Source organism: Dermacentor variabilis, chromosome 3 (assembly GCF_050947875.1).
Source record: "Dermacentor variabilis isolate Ectoservices chromosome 3, ASM5094787v1, whole genome shotgun sequence".
NCBI lineage: Eukaryota > Metazoa > Arthropoda > Arachnida > Ixodida > Ixodidae > Dermacentor > Dermacentor variabilis.
This window is the reverse complement of record NC_134570.1, coordinates 75451149-75470268: the sequence shown is the minus strand read 5'-3', so window position 1 is coordinate 75470268 and position 19120 is coordinate 75451149. Positions and strand designations below refer to the sequence as shown.

Below are 19120 nucleotides of genomic sequence, written 5' to 3'. Positions count from 1 at the left end.
CAAATACAGTATACGCGTATACAGTAAAGCTTGCGAAATGCTTTAATTAAGGCCATGATGTGAAAATATTTACGCAGACAACGAGGCTGTATGAGAACGCAGCCTCATAAACAGCGCTCTATACTTGCCAGCGATGGCTCAGGGGCTGGATTCTATCACTGCTTAGCACGATCTCACGGGTTGTGATGCACGCCCAAAGCGGCCGCAGTTCCGATGGAGTCGGAAAGCAAAGTCACTCGAAATAAACGAAGTTGATCCGGAGTTCACCGTTTCGGCTTATCAAGGTTCGCAAGTTGCTTTGAGTCGTTAAATCTCACTTGAATTAATGAACACAGCTCTCGATTATATCTGCACACACTCCTTTCAGGTATGTGCATAATGCAAAGCTAAAGCGGGCGTCTTGACGGAAGCCGTTGACCAATGGATGTGGCAGTTCCCCTTTTCTCATGGCCACGCTTTACGGGTCACGAGAAGAGTTTCGTACGGCGCGCTTTTCGGAGCTTGATGTATCGGCAGCCCGTTCCGAGCCCGCTCCCACGCTCTATTAACTCGGCAAAGTACGATATGCACGTAGCCTGATGGCCTCCCCCTCGCCCCCCCCCCCAACCCCCCAAAGTACACCTGCACGCGCAAACTCTCGCGCCACACAGCGCGATGCGTTTGAACATTCACAACCTCTGCGAATCGAGGACGCACAGATGTGAGCAGAGTTTACAAAACACTCACCCGCCTTGTGCCTGACGGCACTGCTCCAGCGGATTTGCTCGATCAGCGCGAAAAGCTTGCATACGTTTGTGCGCGTGTGTAAACGCGGGGCAGAATGCGCACGCCCCGTTTACCGCGCAGGGAGATACGCCGCTGTCGCGGAAGGAAAGCCAGAAAAAAAGCCGAGCCAAGCCTTAACGTGCTCGCCTCACTCCTTACTGGGCCAACTGTGATGCACAGGGAGCGGAAGCAAAGACCGCGGCGTGCACCTGACTGGAAGCACGACAAGAAAAAGAAAACAAGTGCTTCGCGAGTTCCACTGGCTTACATGCTTGTGCAGACGCACGCACGCACGTGCAAGGCACGAGGGAACGCGGGGCGTTTTCTCGTGCACGGGAAGGGTCCTTTTGTGTGCGCGCGCGCACGAACCCAAGTGGCCCTAATCGGACTGGTGGTCACAAAGTGCGACCACGCGTGCGTATTCCTCTGTCATTATCATCATCGGCATCACTGTGACCAAGTGCAGTCGACGGAGGTGCGGAAAAAGCGGCCCTCAAAGGAAAAAAAAATGAAATAGTAGTAATAAGAGAAGAAGAAAAAAAGTAATATGGGGAGCACCGTGAACGCTTCGGTTGCTCAGGTGCGGTTAAACAAGCCAGCAGAGCGGAGTATGGTTTCCGCAAGCGGCGGAGAAAAAGAGAGAAGAAACAAAAAGAAAGTTGGTCGTCCGTCTAGCTACGATAAAAGGAAGTTCAAGCCATTACCCCTATAGTAAGGTGCACTTTATTTTCGTGCTCTTAGTTCTGAACAAAAAAATGTGCCGTCGGCCACACTATCAGGCACCCAGCCCGACATTCGGCAGTCTGAAGAAAACTGTTAAGCAGAAACTTATTTCTCCCCCTTTGCTATAACTTTTGTGAAACTATGCCACGAAAATTTTACCTCAAGCTGAAGAAAGCATACTTGCGAAATTATAGATTCACATTCTGTCGAGCTCCTCTGTCTTCACACGCCACAATCCATAAACGATGCGTGTGCGCCTAAGCAGATGACATCGCTGTATGAAACAGAGGCTGTTTTTAACAGTCGAACGTTAAGACTACGGGAGCGGCTTAATGGGCACACGAAAATGTACGGTTGCATTGGGAAGAACAAGCGAGTCCGGAACGACTACTTCCGAGGAATGGTCGACGTCGTAGACCCATTACAACAGTGATTCTAGAGGGAGCCCCGGAATAGCTCGGTCTTGAGACGGGCGAAACGCGAAACATCGGTAAAATTAAATGAACACTAATTAAACTCGGGTGTTTTACGTGCCAAAACCATGATCACTTTATGAGGTGCACCGTAGAGGGGGCGTCTGGATTAGTTTTGACCAGCTGGGGTTATATAAGGTGCACCCACTGCACCGTACACGAGCGTTCTTTCATTGCAGCTGCAACGGCGGGGATCGAGCCAGCGACCTTGTGCTCAGCAGCGCAACGGCATCCACCGAACTACTGCGGTGGGTGAGACATCAAGAACGTTGAACGATTGCGACAAGAGGAAACGTAATCAGTTACAAGTAAGAAACTGTTGAAAACCATCTCAACATTAAGGAACTGGGTGAAGTGGAGGAGACTCGCAGCGAAATTCTGGAAGTAACTCGTCAAAAACCGCGACCGCTAAGTGGGACACGACTGACGGTTGAAGCCTCAATACAGCAGCGAATGTAATAAGGTAAACTAAGCGACTATTCCAATCAACTAAATAATGCAACTAGTTTGGGAAGGCAGTGGAAGTAGTTTAAGAAAATAATAAAAGGTGTATATTTTTTTTCCTGCTTTCTGGAATGACCTCGACTTCTTTGGACTTTGTCACCAAGGATTGCGAGAGGAGGTCATGGAAAGAAGAAAGCATCGAAAATGCGAAGCACAATCTAAGTGCACATTTCATCAACGCGTTATTCACTGTGCGAAGAGCAAACGCCATTATAACGGGAAGATTCACATGATTTGCACTAAGTTGTTCGCACAAAGTAATCGCTCGGAGCTTTTCCTTGCGCGCTAAGCTGTACAGCCTTGAAAGCAGTAGTCTATTAGCCTGCCATTCTTTTCAATTTAGAGAGACACGTAGCTCATGCGGAAGCGCTTTCGAAACGCAAACACGTTTCCAAATCAAAAGTAGGCGACTGCTCGAAACCTCCACGGACGGAACAGTGAGGAGACCAAATGCAGAAAAAGAAAGGAAGAAAGAAAGAAAGAAAGAAAGAAAGAAAGAAAGAAAGAAAGAAAGAAAGAAAGAAAGAAAGAGAGAAAGAAAGAAACATGAAATACAGCCTCGTGCTCTTAAGTGATGTTGAACGCAACAAATAAGGTCAATGGGATCCTAAAGAGAGCCCATCAACGCGTCGGCAAGTGGGCACAAAAAACGTTCTCAAAGCAAGCGTCGGGCCCCGGGAATACGTGAGCGCGGCGGCAGACGACAAAACGCGGTCGCTCACCGAAGCCCGCCTCTGTCACTCTTCCTACCCGATGCGGTTATAAAAGAGGCCGCGGAGAGGTCGCCATTGCGATTTGCCCGATTTATTGCGTGCACTGCGACGAAAGCAGGAGGCGCAACGAATACCGCTCGTTTTGCGTTTCTTATGTTCGTCTATACTACAAAAAAAAAAGGACTCACTCGAGAATACACAGCGTAGAAAGTTGAGCCGTGTGCTGAAGAACCCTTTCCTTCGAACTGCAAGCCCATCCTACTGAAATTAAACAACGCTTAATGATTGGTTCGTGGGGTTTAACGTTCCAAGGGCAGCAGTATACGAGATAAGAGGTAGTAGTGGAATGCTTCGGATTAATTTTGACCGCCTGGGGTGCTCGTAGGTGCATCTGAATCTAAGTGCGCGAGCATTCTTGCATTCCGTTCCCATCGAAATCCGGCCGCTGCATGCGGCCGGGAACCGAACCCAGACGTCGCGTCTAGACAGCGTAACGCCATAGCCCTTGCGCCACTGTGGCGGATGACAAAAACAGTTCGGTCTAAATCGGTTCGGTTCGGCCCTAAATCTGCCCTAATGTTCCATTCTAACGCATTCCTTTCAAATATTATAGGAGCTTTTGGGTCCCCAAATAAGCGCCAAACCGATGTGCGCCTCCCCAACAGCTATAAACAAAAGAGGTCTACAGAACAGTGGCATCGTTGGGCGCTGTTGCTCGCAAGTCATACATAAGAAGGCACTGTTCTACAAATAATGTAGTGTTTTGTTATGAATATTAGTGCTTACCTGCGCTTTCGCATTATAACGTGGTAAAGCCGTGCACAATATGGACACGCGTACTTATCCTTTTGTCGGGGACTGAATTTCACGCACTAACAACGTAATGTTATCGCTCAGCGCAAGACGCGCCTGTATGAGTGGAACTTACTGGAATGTTATCGATGGTTATATGGGTTGTCTGTGGTCACGAAAGCTTGTGTAATCTGATTGCATGCGCGACGCGAATTGTGAAGTACTTTGTGGAAAAGAGAGGCGGGCACCAGCGGTTTCTCTAGAAACTTCGATGACTCACGTAAAAAAGCCGAAGCGCTCGACCGGCAGATCAGATTTTCGACGATCGCCGAATGTGTTCACCGCTATCGTTCTTTTAGTCTAGCCTGTTTTGCAGCGCTTCAATCCGTTTGCGACACGCCGCACGAGACAGATTGTCCGGCCGTCTACGTGATCATCTCAAATGCCTTGTTCGAATCATGCGCTTTTTCTTTCTCTAATGGGGTTGCGTTCCGACTCATGTTTGAATATTGTTGTGAGCGCGTTAGCTGTAACAAGGCCGGTTTTCTGCGTAAACTACGCGTACGAGTGCGAAACATTAAACGCGTTCGCACAACAGTTTCATGCTTGTTTCAAAGGTGTAGCCGGCACAGTACTAACAAGCCGACATCGTCTTACGTCAAGGAAGAAAGGAGAAAGGGTTGCGTGCTGCGACAACTGCACGCAACTACACGGGCGACACGGAGAGCCTTTTTCCGGCCCGTCACGCCCAACCAGCCGCGTTCCCAGCGTGAGTGGCTGCGCTCGGTTCTCTTCCTGCTTCGGCCGGTAGCGTCAACGCACGCAAGCACTCAGCCATACAAATCAGCTGAAGATCCGCACACACTATGGACCGCACGCTATATGCAGACGGCACGGATTTGAGACACTCCAGAAGTCAGCCGGGCATTACGGTTACACGTAATCGCCCGGATGACGAGCTGGGCGATTACGCGTATATACGCGCGTGGCAAGAAATGCGCGTGGCGGAGATCTCGCGCAAATCCCCCTCGCCCCCCCCCCCCACCCCGCTCGCAGGTGAAAGTCATTGTAACGTTACTTAAAGAAACTTGGCGCTTCCTTGGTTATTGTTCCCACGACAGGCAGGATTGCCCCACTCGGAAAAGTGTGGCCGGCAAGCGTGTTTTGGTTTCAGAACGGCCTCTGAAATTGCTAATGACAGGAAAGAGAAACCGTGCCTCTACTAACGAAGACAGTTCGTTCCGCTAGAGCACGGTTCACAGGAACGGTCGCCGTGAAAGCGAACGTGACAACAGTCACGAATGCGCCCTGCCATCTATATCCAACAGCCCCAAGGAACGCAAAGCTTTTCGGATTCGGCCACAGATTACGACAAGGCTGTAAATACACACCAAAAATCAAGCCCACGCTACTAACCGTGAACAGCGCCCATCCGATAATGCAGTACGTTGTAGGTTTCGGTGGTCATAATGCACGAAGTCATACAGCCCTGACATGGAAGGGATTTAGCGAGACAAGTGCGCATGCAAGCAAAAGCTGACACGCGTTTCGATTGTTCACGAAAAACGTTCGAAATGAATGGCCATTGTGGCAGGCGAGTGCGGGTTTGATTTTTCAGAATCCTTCCCAAATCAAGGGACAAATTTCCACAGCGAACGCAATTTTACTTTTGCGCACATGCCACGCAAGCAGTGCTCATATTTAGAAGACGTGAACTGCGCCTCACTTTGGCCTAAGGATGACAAATGCTTCGGCCTTCGACAGCTGTTCATATTCTAATCGATTAGCTGGGCAAATGACTCACTTTGACCTAGGGCAAAGCGATCGGGTTACCCTATCGACCCATTTATTTCCAGGAAAAGCACTCGGAGCGCAATGTGGAAAGCACACAATCCTGACATTTCCCCCTCAAGTGCCTCCAGCCGTCGATCGGACTCGTTTGCGCCCCTGACGAACTTTCTTTTCTCTGTAGTCAGCTGTCTACGCAGGTACAAAGCAGCTGCAGGTGACAACGAGCGCGCGAGAGCAATTATCGAGGCTCGCTACAATGAATGCGAGATATACAATTACCGTATCGGAAACGGTATCGTGTAGCTAGTGCATACTGCGTTCACTGAGCAAGTCCATTAAGATTAACATCTTCGCTCATACAGCACGGCGTTCTATCTCTCAAGGTCGCCGCTTCGAGAGCCGATGTACGTCACGAGGCGTGTATGCCTTAAACGTATACAGCCTCTCCCCATTTCTGCGTCGACCCATTAATTCTACGAAGCACGAAGTCTGCACAACGGTTGCCCCCACCGAGATCGGCTATCGGTGCGGGGTGAGAGTTGCACGCCTGAGGATATCGCGCATTATACTGACGATCGCTCGGCAGTTTGCACGTGTTTTCAAGTGATCCCCTTGCCAGCGCTCCCGCAAAAAATGCCCAGCGTTGCCCCACATTGCTGCCTGCCTCCATAACAAAGCGACGTCGGCATTCCGAACAATGCCTGGTCACGTTAAAAAAACGCACGTCCGCATCCTCTAAAAAAAATGCGGGTGTTTTGCAGGTAAGTAAGTCTGTGTTGCTTTCCTATCGGCAGTTTTATGGTCAGTGTGATGCACCGTATGTTGTGACAGCACGCGAAACCGATGCCACTACAGAAAGAACAGTTTTAGAAAAGTTCTACTGATTCCGAGTGACCCTTAAAATAGATATTTAAGGTGGTTTATAGACAGTCTGCGCACATATTTCAGTGAAGTTTGGGCAGTGTAAGGCAGCCTGTCGACATATCTTCTGAGACGTTTTCTCGGCAACTGTCTGTGGGATGAAGCAAGTTGTTTAATTCTTGACCAGAGAGAAAACCTAAGAAATAAACTTTTGCACGATGGCTGTCTGGAGACAGCACACCATACTGATTAAAGTCTAACGGAAGGCATTTATGGTCACGAGAAGTGTATAGATTGTGCAGATCGAATTTTCATAGAAGATATTCACACAACCATAACGACTGAGGCCATGGTCTACATGTCTCAGGCAAAATAAGCGACGCAGCAATACCGTACGGAACATTTCAGAATAACACCCACAAATGTGCTCGCGCCCTCATTTGTGGACGCGATCACTATCCGCCTAAAGGAACACTATACATCGCAGCTACACCATAAGCTGCTACTAAAATAACGGTCAAGGTGACTCACTAAACATGACGCGTTTATTTCGTTCCCTCGTTGAACATGCAATGAGGGCGAGTTTCGCACGCATCAAATCGGAGCGCATTGCGAGCGATCAGGCGCGAGCGGCATTTCTCGTATAGCGATCAAGCATTAGTGAAGCATGCAGGGGTTTCAAAATGCAGCGTGTTCCCGAGAGCGTCGAATGTCGTCGCATTGTGTTGCGCAGAGCGCGTGTGTACTACGATCATGCTGCTTATTCTCGCGCGATTATTTCGTAATTGCGAGCACGACAGACGCGTTGCCACGTCGTTAGCCAATTAAACGCCTCCCAACCACACGAGCGCCGTGCAGCGCGGAGACGAGGCGTCGTGCACTTAAGCAAGACGCGGCCCGAGCTAAGGTGGACCTCGGAAAGCCATGACCGCTTTCACCAACTACTACGTCCAGCCGTCCGCGCAAGCGTCAAACAAAGGCAAATGAAGAGGGCAGCTGCGGGGCGCAGCGCAGAGCAGCAGCGAGTGGTCAAGCAACGCAATGAGATAGCAAGAACCGAGGCTGACAGTGCGTATACCTCTGAGAGGAGGTTTATCCCATAGCAACCTATCGCGGTGGTCTCCGAGGCATCTTTAATGACGTTAGAGTGGACTGATTCACTAGACGGCTGACTCAGCCTCAAGGTGTGGCGATTTCCATAAAAACTGCAGCTCTGCTGCTTCCGGTCCTTCCGACAGTATCTGCTCCAACCACAATGCATGCGAACGAGCAGCCTACTCGTACGGCACGCGAAAAAGCTTGAAAGCGTCTCTGGGCCAGTGGGAAGCACGATTAGCCGAAGCCGCGTGCGCAACAACGCCGATCCCCGAGATCGCAGTGGACAAGAAACTGTTCCGTGGGCCAGCGCGGAGGAAGCGTGCGCGGGCAGCCAGAACACAACAGGCAAGACCCAGTACGCGTCACAGCCTCGCGACGCCCGTGCGTTATAACGTATGTATATGAGCTCGGAGCTAGACTTTCGTGCTCGCGCAAAGCAGCCGGTGTTGCCGAGTGCTGCAAACGCACACCCGCGCGCGCCCGCGACGCGGAAGGAGAGCGCGTAGCCGGAAAACGACGGGCCGCGCGGCGTAGGGGCGTCAGTACGCGGCGACGACGACGACAACGATTATGCGAGCACTGCCGCGTATATATCCTCTATCTCTTATGCATTCAGGCGCGCGCAAACACACACGCGTGCTCATAACGGTGAGGCAGCGGCACACCTATACCTGTCTCCGCGCAGGGCAAAAGCAAGTAACACGAAAGCAATCGGACTGCATCTGGCTTTCTTTCGAGAAGGAACTCGCGCGCCGAAACAACAGCCCACGCCTTTGATCGCGCAGAGCGAGGCCCACGCGTCATCGGCGGACCTCTTTGAGATAGAAAACGGGGAAGGCAGCCGTCTGTTTGGCGCGTACGGACTCCCGTGCTTCCGTTTCGCGGTCCGAGACGGACACGTCGGCGTGGCCGGACGAGGCTACGCGTGTCTTGCCAAGTCGCGCTTTGCCTTGGCGCGCTCCCGCTGGAGCGCAGACAGGCTGGCCGGCGACGAGTGTTTATCATTTCTTCTTCGCAGCGTGCCCTGCTGGCGTCGGCACGCGGCAGGAGAAACGAGTTAATGAGCAGAACCGCGCCCCCTGGTCAACTTGCGCGGAATAAGGTCGGGACAGGAAGCGAGCAGCGGAAGGGAGCGCTGCAAGTCTATGCAGTCTATAGTGTGTATAGCGGTAGAGTGGGCGGGGTGTGCGGACGGGTTAACGCGGTGCGGAAGGCTGCGCGACCATACGTCGTTCCCTTGGCCAGAGAGTCTGGATGCCGCCCAGCCTCGCGCAATCTCGCGGCACGGCGAACTGCGCTGCCGAGATAAAAGTGGCCCGTGTGCCTGCGAAACTTCCCGCTTTGAGATTCAGCCGTTTTGGGCAACTTGTATGGGCCCTTACCTCATTGCGGCGTCACTATTTCGCCAGGGCGCTGTTTAATATGACGCGGTAGAAGTCACGGGATTTTTCTCTCTCTCGAAAGGAAGCATACGAAAGTGACGGCTGTGAGAGATGCCAGCCGCAGTGCGGAAAGAAAGCCAAGGTTTGGAAGAAAGTGCGGAAAGGAAGTGCGGAAGAAAAGCCAAGCCGTGGTTTCCAACACGACTGGATCCCGACTGCGCTGCGTGTCAGCCGAGCGTCGTTATTGTCGTGCGCGGGTGGCATACAGAAATGCTTTCGTGTAACTGCCGTCCTTATAGCTTATTTAGCGGCAACAGCTGTGTTATAAACACTTTGTGGGACTTGTGGAGATGTAAATTTGGGCGAGAGTTTCGCGGATTCGAACCCGAGTGGAAATGTTTAATCACTGTACTGCCCGTCACTTTTTTTTTATCTTCAGTACCCCTCTGTGATATATGCGCAAGGTGCTCCACGCATACTTAAGCTGGGGGGACGGCTGCAACTTCGCACAAGAAGCGGAGCGCAGACTCGCTTGTAGCCTACGCGGAAAGAACCTATAGACGCTGTACATTATATCGGCCAACCGCGCGCTCCAGTTTTAAGCCACATTAATCCAAACTAACCAAGCAATACTGCGAATTGAGGTCGTGTCCTGTTTCCGCAGAAGAGGCCTGAACTCCAGGAATTAATTTACGTGCACAGCGAATTTCAGCACTACTGACAGACATGGAACGTATTAATTTGTGGCAAGCGAACGACTTCGTCTCTGCCCTTCCCTAAATGCACAGGCTGTTGAGCGAACACCACAGCTCTGGTGGCTGCACCGCATCACAACTGATGACCCTGTCTCTGGACAATTCCGCCTCATGCTACTATATAGCTTACCGCTGGCCGTCTGGTCTACACGCCAGGCTTTGATGCAGGCGACCTATTTGCGTTTCATTTCCCTTCGCCGTTACGTTAATAATCGACGTCTGCGCCATCTTTACTGGCGCGACCGATCCCAAAGGAAGCAGGCAGTGTAGTCACTCCACTCGGTCTCGCGCGCACACAGCCGGCAATGCCAAAAAGCAAACGGCCGGGTGGCGTGCGCTTCCCCGTACAGACAGAACGAAAAGCATACAGACACGCAAAAACGCGTCACGCCGTGCGTATATGTACACAATGAGCATACGCGAAAGAAATGTCAAACGAAGCTCCACCGTCGGACGGAATGCGCGCTAACGCAAGTGGGTCGGCCCATTGTTCGTGGAGGCTTCGTGCGCTCTGTGGAAGGGAAGAAAACAGCGCGCCGAAAGAAAGCGAAGACATCACTTTCGCTCGTGCGCGTGCCGCTTGTCCCGCGTGTTTTTCATTGTGAGCAGCAGGGCCGACCTTCCGGGGCGCCGGGACTCCCACGGATCATGATGGGGGCGATGGACGGAGTACCCGCGGCATGCGATGCCCACGTGGCGAGAAGAAAAAAGCGCGTATGTTTTCCCGTTCTTGAATTGCCTTGCTCGTGGTGGAGAGAGAGAAAACACTCGGAGAAAATAAATTAAACCAGAGTAGCCTTTCGATTGGCTACTCTGCACAGCGGTGATAGAATATAAAAGATGAGGAGAAACGAAGATGTGAAAATCTGCTCGCACAAACCCAGTGAAGGCGGCTAACAACAATCACAATCTTTCAAGCAGTCGTGATGCTTCTTTTTTAACAAACACGGCAGCATTTTTGAAGCGATTCGGGCAGACGTAGATTGTGACCGGAGTAGAAGGATTCTACTTTTTCCAAAGGGACGGTTGTCAAGCGTGGCACAGAGTGCTTTCATGCGCGCTGGAAGAAGAAAATTCACACAGAAGGTGCGCATTCGTCTCTTAGCACCCACAAGCTTTCGCTTCGGGGCTTGATTCTGTCGATTTTGTTGAGGGAGGAGTCGGCATTCGCGAATGATATTGCGGATTATTTACAGCGCGCCTGAAGAACTTAGCAGAGAGTGTAAGAGTGGGGTTGAAGATTAATATGCAGAAGTTAAAGATAATGATGAATAGCCGGCCAAGGAAACAAGAGTTCAGAATCGCCAGTTAGCCACTAGAGTCTGAAGGAGTAAGTTTACCTAGGTCAATTATCACAGGGAACCCTGATCATGGAAAGGAAATTTGCAGAAGAGTAAAAATGTATTGGAGCGCATACGGCAGGCATTGTCAGCTCCTAACTGGAAGCTTACCATTATCATTGAAAGTGTAGAATCGGTGCATTTTGCCAGTGCTAACATATGAGGCAGAGACTTGGAGACTGACAAAGGAGCTTGAGAACAAGTTAAGGACTGCGCAAGGAGAGATGGAACGAAGAATGCTAGGCGTAACGTTAAGAGACAGAGTGGTTTGCATCAGAGAGCAAACAGGGATAGCCGATATTCTAATTGACATCAAGAGAAAAAAAAAATGGAGCTGGGCAGGCCATATAATGCGTAGGTTAGATAACCGGTGGACCACTAGCGTTACAGAATGGGTGCCAAGAGAAGGGAAGCGCAGTCGAGGATGGCAGAAGACTCGGTGGGGCGAAATTTGCGGGCGCTAGTTGGAATCAGTTGGCACAGGACAGGGGAACTGGAGATAGCTGGGAGAGGCCTTCGTCCTGCAGTGGACATAAAATAGTCTGCTGCTGCTGCTGATGATGAAGACGATATGAAGCTTTAGAAACAGCGTATACCACAAGTTAACGGACACCGTCGACACGGCGCACGAAGAACTTAATTATGGGGTTTTACGCGCCACAACCACGACTTGATTATGAGGTACGCCCTAGTGGGGTACTTCGAAAATTTTGACCACCTGGGGTTCTTTAACGTGTACCTAAGTACACGGCACACAAGTACACGGGTGTTTTCGCATTTCGCCCCCATCTAAATGCGGCTGCAGTGGCCGGGATTCTATACCGCGACCTCGTGCTTAGCAGCCCAACACAATAGTCACTAAGCAGCCACGGCAGGTGGCGCACGAAGAACTCAAGAACAGCTCTAGGGTATGTTACCTGCGTGCGCCCACAATTCCCGAGACAATCTTAGAAAAGGACTCCCAAACCGCGCCTAGGGTTTGTAAACCAAATGCACCACGTCAACAAACACGAGACGGCAGCCAATTTGGTTGTATTTCGCTTTTTCAGCTGCACCAAAATTTTTTAGGAATTGGCTGTGGCAACGTGATGTAAATAGCACACTTCGAGCCCTTCATCTAAATTTCTCGATCAGGCGGCCATTACTCCTACGAGAAATCAAACCGCTTAATTGAATAAATAACATAACTACGCTAATTAACATGTTAATTGTCTTACGGCACATATTTTAATCCATGAATTGTAGCAAGTGAGCTTGCAAGGCATAGCGACTTCGAACGAATTACGAGGATGTCACTGGCCTCGATACATGCGCTGTCAAAGTTGCATTAAAAATGCACTGTTGTTCCACTTCTTAAAGAAAACCCAGTTTTATGCACTGAAGCGCAAAAGCAACTGAAACGCCAGTGCACTTTGTAAGACGCTTCGAAAATGTTGGAGTCCTGAGAATCCCAAGAGGATGCTGCCTTGCGAACTCCCAGGCTACAATTCGTAGATTAACATATGTGTCGTAATGCAATTAATTGGGAAACTTAATTTGCATAATTATAGACAGTTCTAGTACTGCGCATTGACGATACGTACGCAGCGCGCAAGCGCATTGCGGAACGTAGGAGCGCGTGTCACGTCAGGGCCTTTAGTACTGGGAAATACCTACGTATACGTAAAAAAGACGGGGTTACCTATCGCCGAAACAAGAACTTTAAGGACATGTTAGTGCACGCAAAAGTCAGCCAGCAGCATTCCCCCGTAATATAAGCATGTTGTCGCCCTAGGTGCAAAACCTGCAGGCACCTTCAAAGTGACATTAAAATTAAAAGCACCGCAAATAATTATACACTTGAAGTCAAATCAAACTTCACTTGCACAAGTTCGGATGTGATTTATATGCTTGAATGTTCCTTCTGTAAGAAACAATATATCGGTGAAACGGGACAATCAATGAACGTCAGATTAAACGGACATCGCGCGGACACAGCTAAAAAGCTTCCCAAGCCGTCGCCGAGCATTTCAACCAACCAGGTCATAACTTTGATGAACTTAAACTCTACATCTTACAGTCAAATTTCCGTTCTGAAAGAGAAAGAAAATACAGAGAATCATACCTTATCCATACGTTCAAGACATTGCAACCAATAGGCATAAACGTTTCAAAGGGAGCTTTAGAATCTATTCGCTATGCTAAACCTCAAGCTATAGGCAACAACACTTAGTTCGATTTCTTGGCGTATCCCCCCCCCCTTTTCCTTTTTCTTCCCTTCTTTTTTTTTTTTTTTGTTAGCTGGCGTGTCAGACGCCCTTGACACGCCGGCTAACGCACGTGGGTTGACAGACTGGGGTGAGGGGAGGGGGGGTCCTGGCTTTGACCTTGTACACAGCGTTCCTTTACTAATTCGACACGCTAACACACTTTCCCTCGTTTCCACGCACTCCCGCCTCACACCCCCTCCCCTTTAGAAGAACCCCACCTATATATACTGTGGCGAGGAAAGCATATGTCGCCTTGAAGAAGACAAGTCCACTTGTCGAAACGTTGGCTCCTGCATTCACCTTGTTCACGTTTTGCTCATCTACGTAAACGTAGGTATTTAGGTATATTAGAGAGTTTAGGGGACGCAAGCGGCTTACGTTCCCTAAACTCAAACTCCCTAATAGGTGGACGCCGGGCGCGTCGGAGTGCGTTGGCCGCGTCCGCCAGTGCGTCGAACCATCGGTCCAACTATAGATGCCGTTGTTCTCGCCAACGTGATGCAACGTGTGCGCGCGTTCACGCTGCGCCGAACTATATTTAGGCCTTTAATAGGCTCCACATTTAATGCGGATGCAAAACACAAATCATATCGAGAAAAATAAAAACCGAGTACTCGCTTTCTGAAGCTGGTACGGTCATTTGCGACGTACCGCGCCAACAGGAGGTCGAGCCTATCGCGCGAACAGCGCACACCGAACACTTTCTCAAAGACAAAAGTTACTATATTCTGTTATGCATTCCCACCGCGCAGGATCCGTGATTGGCTTCTGCGCGTTCACTTCACGCAGCAATGACAAATCGTAGGTCATTGAAAAGTACAGCCTCCCGCTGGTCGCCTTTTGACGCCGCCACTTTGCGAAACTCTTTTTGTCTCGCGCTCTCCCCAACAAACGAGAAGCACGAGAGCAGCACGCAAGGCTCCCCCACGTACGCACGCATCTTACGTGCGCAGTACTAAAACTGTTCAGTACAAATGTTCATTATTCAATTATGCCTTGATATCTCGTATAAGTAATGACCACCTGATGGAGTAATTTAGATCAAAGGTTAGAATTGTGCTGACACAGGCTTTGTATTATTTTAAGCTTGGTGCAGCTAAACATATTCAGCTAACGGCTCCCGAAATAGACTTGAACCTTTCCTGTCGAGTACTACAGAAACAGAAGCTGCCGTTTGGAATGCTACCACCTCGACCAGGAAGGTTTATGCTATGAAGACACCGACCGTGGTTAGACGCCCACTCATACCATCTTTTGTCTACAGGGGCAACGAACAAACGAGCAAACTCAGTCATGCGCGATGATGGTTCACCACTTCCCTTGCTTTGAGATGGCGCTGAAAAAAATTCAGATCGCACCGTTCACACGCTGCGCGTAGACAAAAGGAAGCCGCACTTGTCTTTTCACGCGAGAAGGCATCACATCATCTTCGCCAGGTATACAACGTGCTTGTCGACAGGTCTAGGTAAAAAAGCGATACAATCGGACGAAAAGAATGCCCCTATATATAGGCTCCTACTTCGTACTTGCTCTTAGAATGCGCCAGCACGTTAGCATATATATATATATATATATATAAACTGAAACGATTATTTGCTCTCGTCTTACATGGAGCCCTTCCCTTTGCCGAGCGTCATATTACGCTACATGCCTTTGCAAAGCTTTGACAACAAATTCCCGGTTGCCAGTGCTAAAAAAAATTAGAAAAATAAGATAAATGGTCTTACCGGGTGCATTTGCTCGCTGCATTAAGCGCAGATTGTATCAAGCTAGCGTGAACATAAAGCAATACCTGTCCTTTTGTCGATTCTGCGGTGTTCCTCGTAGTTTTCTTAGCGCCGTGAGATCACATTCGTGTACTTCTTTCCTTGACTGGGAGCGTTAGCCTTGACTCCCGCACGGTTACACCGCGCGGAGGCTGCTCCGATTCCGCAGCAAAGGGGAGCAGCGCTCGCAGTACACTGTCGGCCTCCACTTAGGGACGGGTCCACTCCTCGAAACTGGTCACTTGTCCCCGGTACACGAAAGCCTATTGGCAGCGTCAGTTACGCGTAAAAAGTCTCCTCCATTGTCCGCCACTGCTATCACTCTCGTCGCCGAATGAATGGGAGCTTCACGGGAATGATTAGGAGCTAACAATGGAGTGCTAATCCTACCCCCTCTGTTCTCTGGACTCGAAGTCGGCAAACGGACTGGCACTGCACAGCACGAAAGTTGAGGAGACGCTGATCAGCGCGCCAGAGGATGTCCACCTTGCCATAAAGATAACTGTATAAAAGTATTTGATGACAATGGCACCGATGGGTAGAACGCGTCACCATCCGGTCACAAAGGGGAGGCTCATATCAAGTGGCACTTAAAACGTTGTGTTACATTCTCGCCCAAGCCGAGCGATTATCACGCCCTCCTCTGCAAATCCCCCAGCTAACCTCGCTGGTTTTTTACCGACTGCTGTGCATGCGAAAACAGTAATCGTCTTTACTTTCTCCCTTCTGTTATCCTCCCTCCCTCTATTGTACTCCCACCCTCTTTGCTGACCGCCGTTCAGGTGTCAGCCGTCTGCGCTAGAAAGTAGCAGCGCGTTTAGCAGTTAACTTCCATTAAATATTCAACTATTTTAGAAATAAGCAACCTATTATTACTTTAATAATAATTTGCATTTGGCTGCTTTTATTTCCCGTCCTTGAGTTTTGTGTTTTCGTCTAAACGGATGAAAATACGCAAGTTGGAAGGAAGACTTGCCGGGAGGAATTCGTCTCTTCGCACTCCCTTTTGCAAGATATTTTCTTCCTTTTTCTAGGAGTTAGGCTAACCTACTACTGGCGCCATGAGGTTACGCGCTTTCAGGTGCAAATGGGGGCGAGTTTTCGCCGCACCACACCAATTTCCACGTAGCTGCCAGGGGTGCCTAGTGCAGCCAAGCCCCTGCCCAAACAAAGATGAGACGACAGGAATTTTCACAGTGCGCACGTGCGGAGGATTTCAGGAAGGAAAGCTGCGAGAAGAAAGAACCGAGTAGGGGAGGTGGGAGAGGCGTAAAAGCGCATTAGGCTTGGAAACCAGGCAGCGGGACCACTCTACACGCTGCTTACAACCTTCATATAGCCCCGATACGTTTTTGAATAACGTGGTGCTAAATCGCCTTGCGTCGAAGTGCAAGACGTTTGACTACAAAACACGAACACACGAGGACGTATTTGCGTTCCTGTCTCGCTGTCGAACATTTCGCGCTTTCACGCAGGGAGTCTTTCGAAGAAAAAAAAAAAAAAAACGCTGTCTATGCTAACCCAGAGCGGAATTTCTTCTGAAAGAGTACTCGGAATGTACAAACAATTGCTGGACGGCGCCTGCGGTCCGGTCAAGCTGCATATGTGCAAATTTCTGCACGTGGCGGCAAAATACTCATTGCATTTCACAGCTCACCCTATGCGTGTCGTAGTTAAGCCACATTCCAACCTTCCTGCGACGGCGCGACAAGCGGGCGGCACACGTGTTCCCTGTGTGGTCTCTGCTTTGCCCCGTGCCGTTAAAAACGATATAAAACGCACCGCGTTGCTCAGTAACCAACCTACACCGTGCTCTGGCGTCCCCGCCATAAGCTATGGCAAAGGAAAATTCAAGATCGGGCATTCGCGATTTGAATTGTCAGTGCCGATGAGTTCAATATTTTTGGTGCCACGTTTTCTAGAGGATTGTGCGGCGAAAAATATAAAAAAGTACACCTGCGCAATTCCAGCAGCTAGCCCAGCGGCATGCTCCTTTGAACGACAGCCTTGTGAAGTGTTGCACTGAATTTCTTCCGTTTCCCTTCAATCGCCTCATTCCTGGTGCGGCGCGCACCGCAATGGGTCGCCCGTGCGACATTGGTAGAGACGGACGCGTGAATGACTTGCAGAGAGCTCACGGCATGCAAGGCCACTTTTCCGTGAAATTGTAACGCCTGTATCTGGCGCAAAAGGTACCGCCGGAGTGGATATACCTTTTTGTTGCACGTGCTTCTTTCAGCGCTTTCTTTTCATTTATTGTATGAAAATGGCGATGCCATTGCGATATTTAGAGGCGAATTGAGAAAGTTGGATAACGTATGCGGTGCTTTCTAAATTTCATATCTTGTTCCGATTGTGGACGGTACAGAGAAGCGATATATAAGCATTGCACACTAAACGACGCCGCAACGCGGCTTGTAAAATATGTCGTTATGACTACGTAATGATAGGTTATTGTTGCGAATTGCGGAAATAAATATTCGCTGTAATACGTATTCTGATAGCATACGGCATATAACTCGGTACTTTCAGGATGATCATCCGTCTGTCGACGCCGCCTAAGGCTCTTTGTCCTAGGATGACCTTTCTAAGAAACTTGGCGTTGCGGCAACATGCAAGTAGTACTTAAAGTCTCAGCAGCGATGAATGTGCCACAATAAGCTCTGCAGTGCCAACGGGCATAATTGCGACATTGAGCATAAAAAAATTTAATAAAAGAAGCACGCGGGTTAGCATTAAACGTGCTCCGTCCACACGGCGTCGGACAGCATTGTGGATTTAGGCGTGTTACACAAAACAAGCGCATTCAAGACTTTCGCGCCCACATTACCAGCTTTCCCGCCCCTCGTCAGGGTCACACGGCGAATAATTCGCGTCGGCTATGGAGAAACGCCTCTCAGACGTTTAATTCCTCACTCACCTTGGCAGCAAGAAAACGGGACGTCGTCGTCGCCGACTCTCAACCCGCGGAGCGGGCTTTCCAAGCCGGCAGTCGACGTTCAGACGCAGCCGTGTGTGCAGTAATCCCAAGGGCGCACAGTTGCCCAACACCGAAAAGGAAAACAACCGCCGTTACCGAGCACAGGAACCGAAAAAAAAAAAATTGTTCTCCACGCGCGCACTTCAACCGTTTCGGGCAGCGGCAGCGTCGTCGATGAAGGTGCCGGTCCGGTTCTAGAAGACAGCGGCCGGTATCACACACCGCGGCCGTGTCCCACCGAAGCGGCGAACGTAGCCTCCCGTAGGGGGAGCTAATACACGCAACACTGCTTGGCTTTTCTCGGCTCGGCGGTCCCCCCGTGCACGCGGTGACGCTCCTGACCACACCGTACCACTGGCGCAAGGTAGCGTGGCCGCAGCGCGTTCCTCAACCACCGACGCCGGCCGGCCGATTCAGAGCTCTCGCGTGCGCCGGCGACACTATCGGGGCGGAGCGGGAGAGGAGGAGGAGCCAGCTCTGTCCCTCTCTCTCTCGATCTCTTCCCTCGTCTTCACGCTCCGCGTCTGGTTTCGACCCTTATCCTCCAGGGATGCGTGTGTGTGTGTGTGTGTGTGTGTGTGTGTGTGTGTGCGGGGGGGGGGGGGGAGGGGCTAGGCGGCGTAGCAGGTGCACGGTGCGTGGTTGGTCTGCGGGAGCCGCTAATGGCATAAGCGTTTAGTCGCATTTTCATTACTTTTAGTAGCCAATTTTAGTAAAAGAAGCGTGCCGAGAATAAGAATACCATTATGCAGTAGGGGGAACAAGCGGTTGGGGAGACGCACCCGGTTCCATCACGGACATGCATAGGTGGCCCTTTGCAGAACACACTTTCCACACCTCGGAGCTAGTAAAAGAACAAAAGCAAGACAAAGCGGTCGTTAGGAGTACACTAAACGTAATTTCATTAGTGACCATAATCCTTCCCCAT

At 50.2% G+C, this 19120-nt stretch overlaps 1 protein-coding gene across 2 annotated transcripts in view; it reads right to left on the bottom strand.

Annotated features, from left to right (window-relative positions):
* Positions 1–18610, bottom strand: part of a (arc) — a 213046-nt gene extending 194436 nt beyond the window's left edge. For both annotated transcript variants that reach the window (XM_075685651.1, XM_075685654.1), the window contains exon 1: positions 18133–18610. The gene's annotated coding sequence lies outside the window, so the exon portion shown is untranslated. The remainder of the gene's footprint in view (positions 1–18132) is intronic.
* Between the last annotated feature and the right edge of the window lie 510 nt (positions 18611–19120).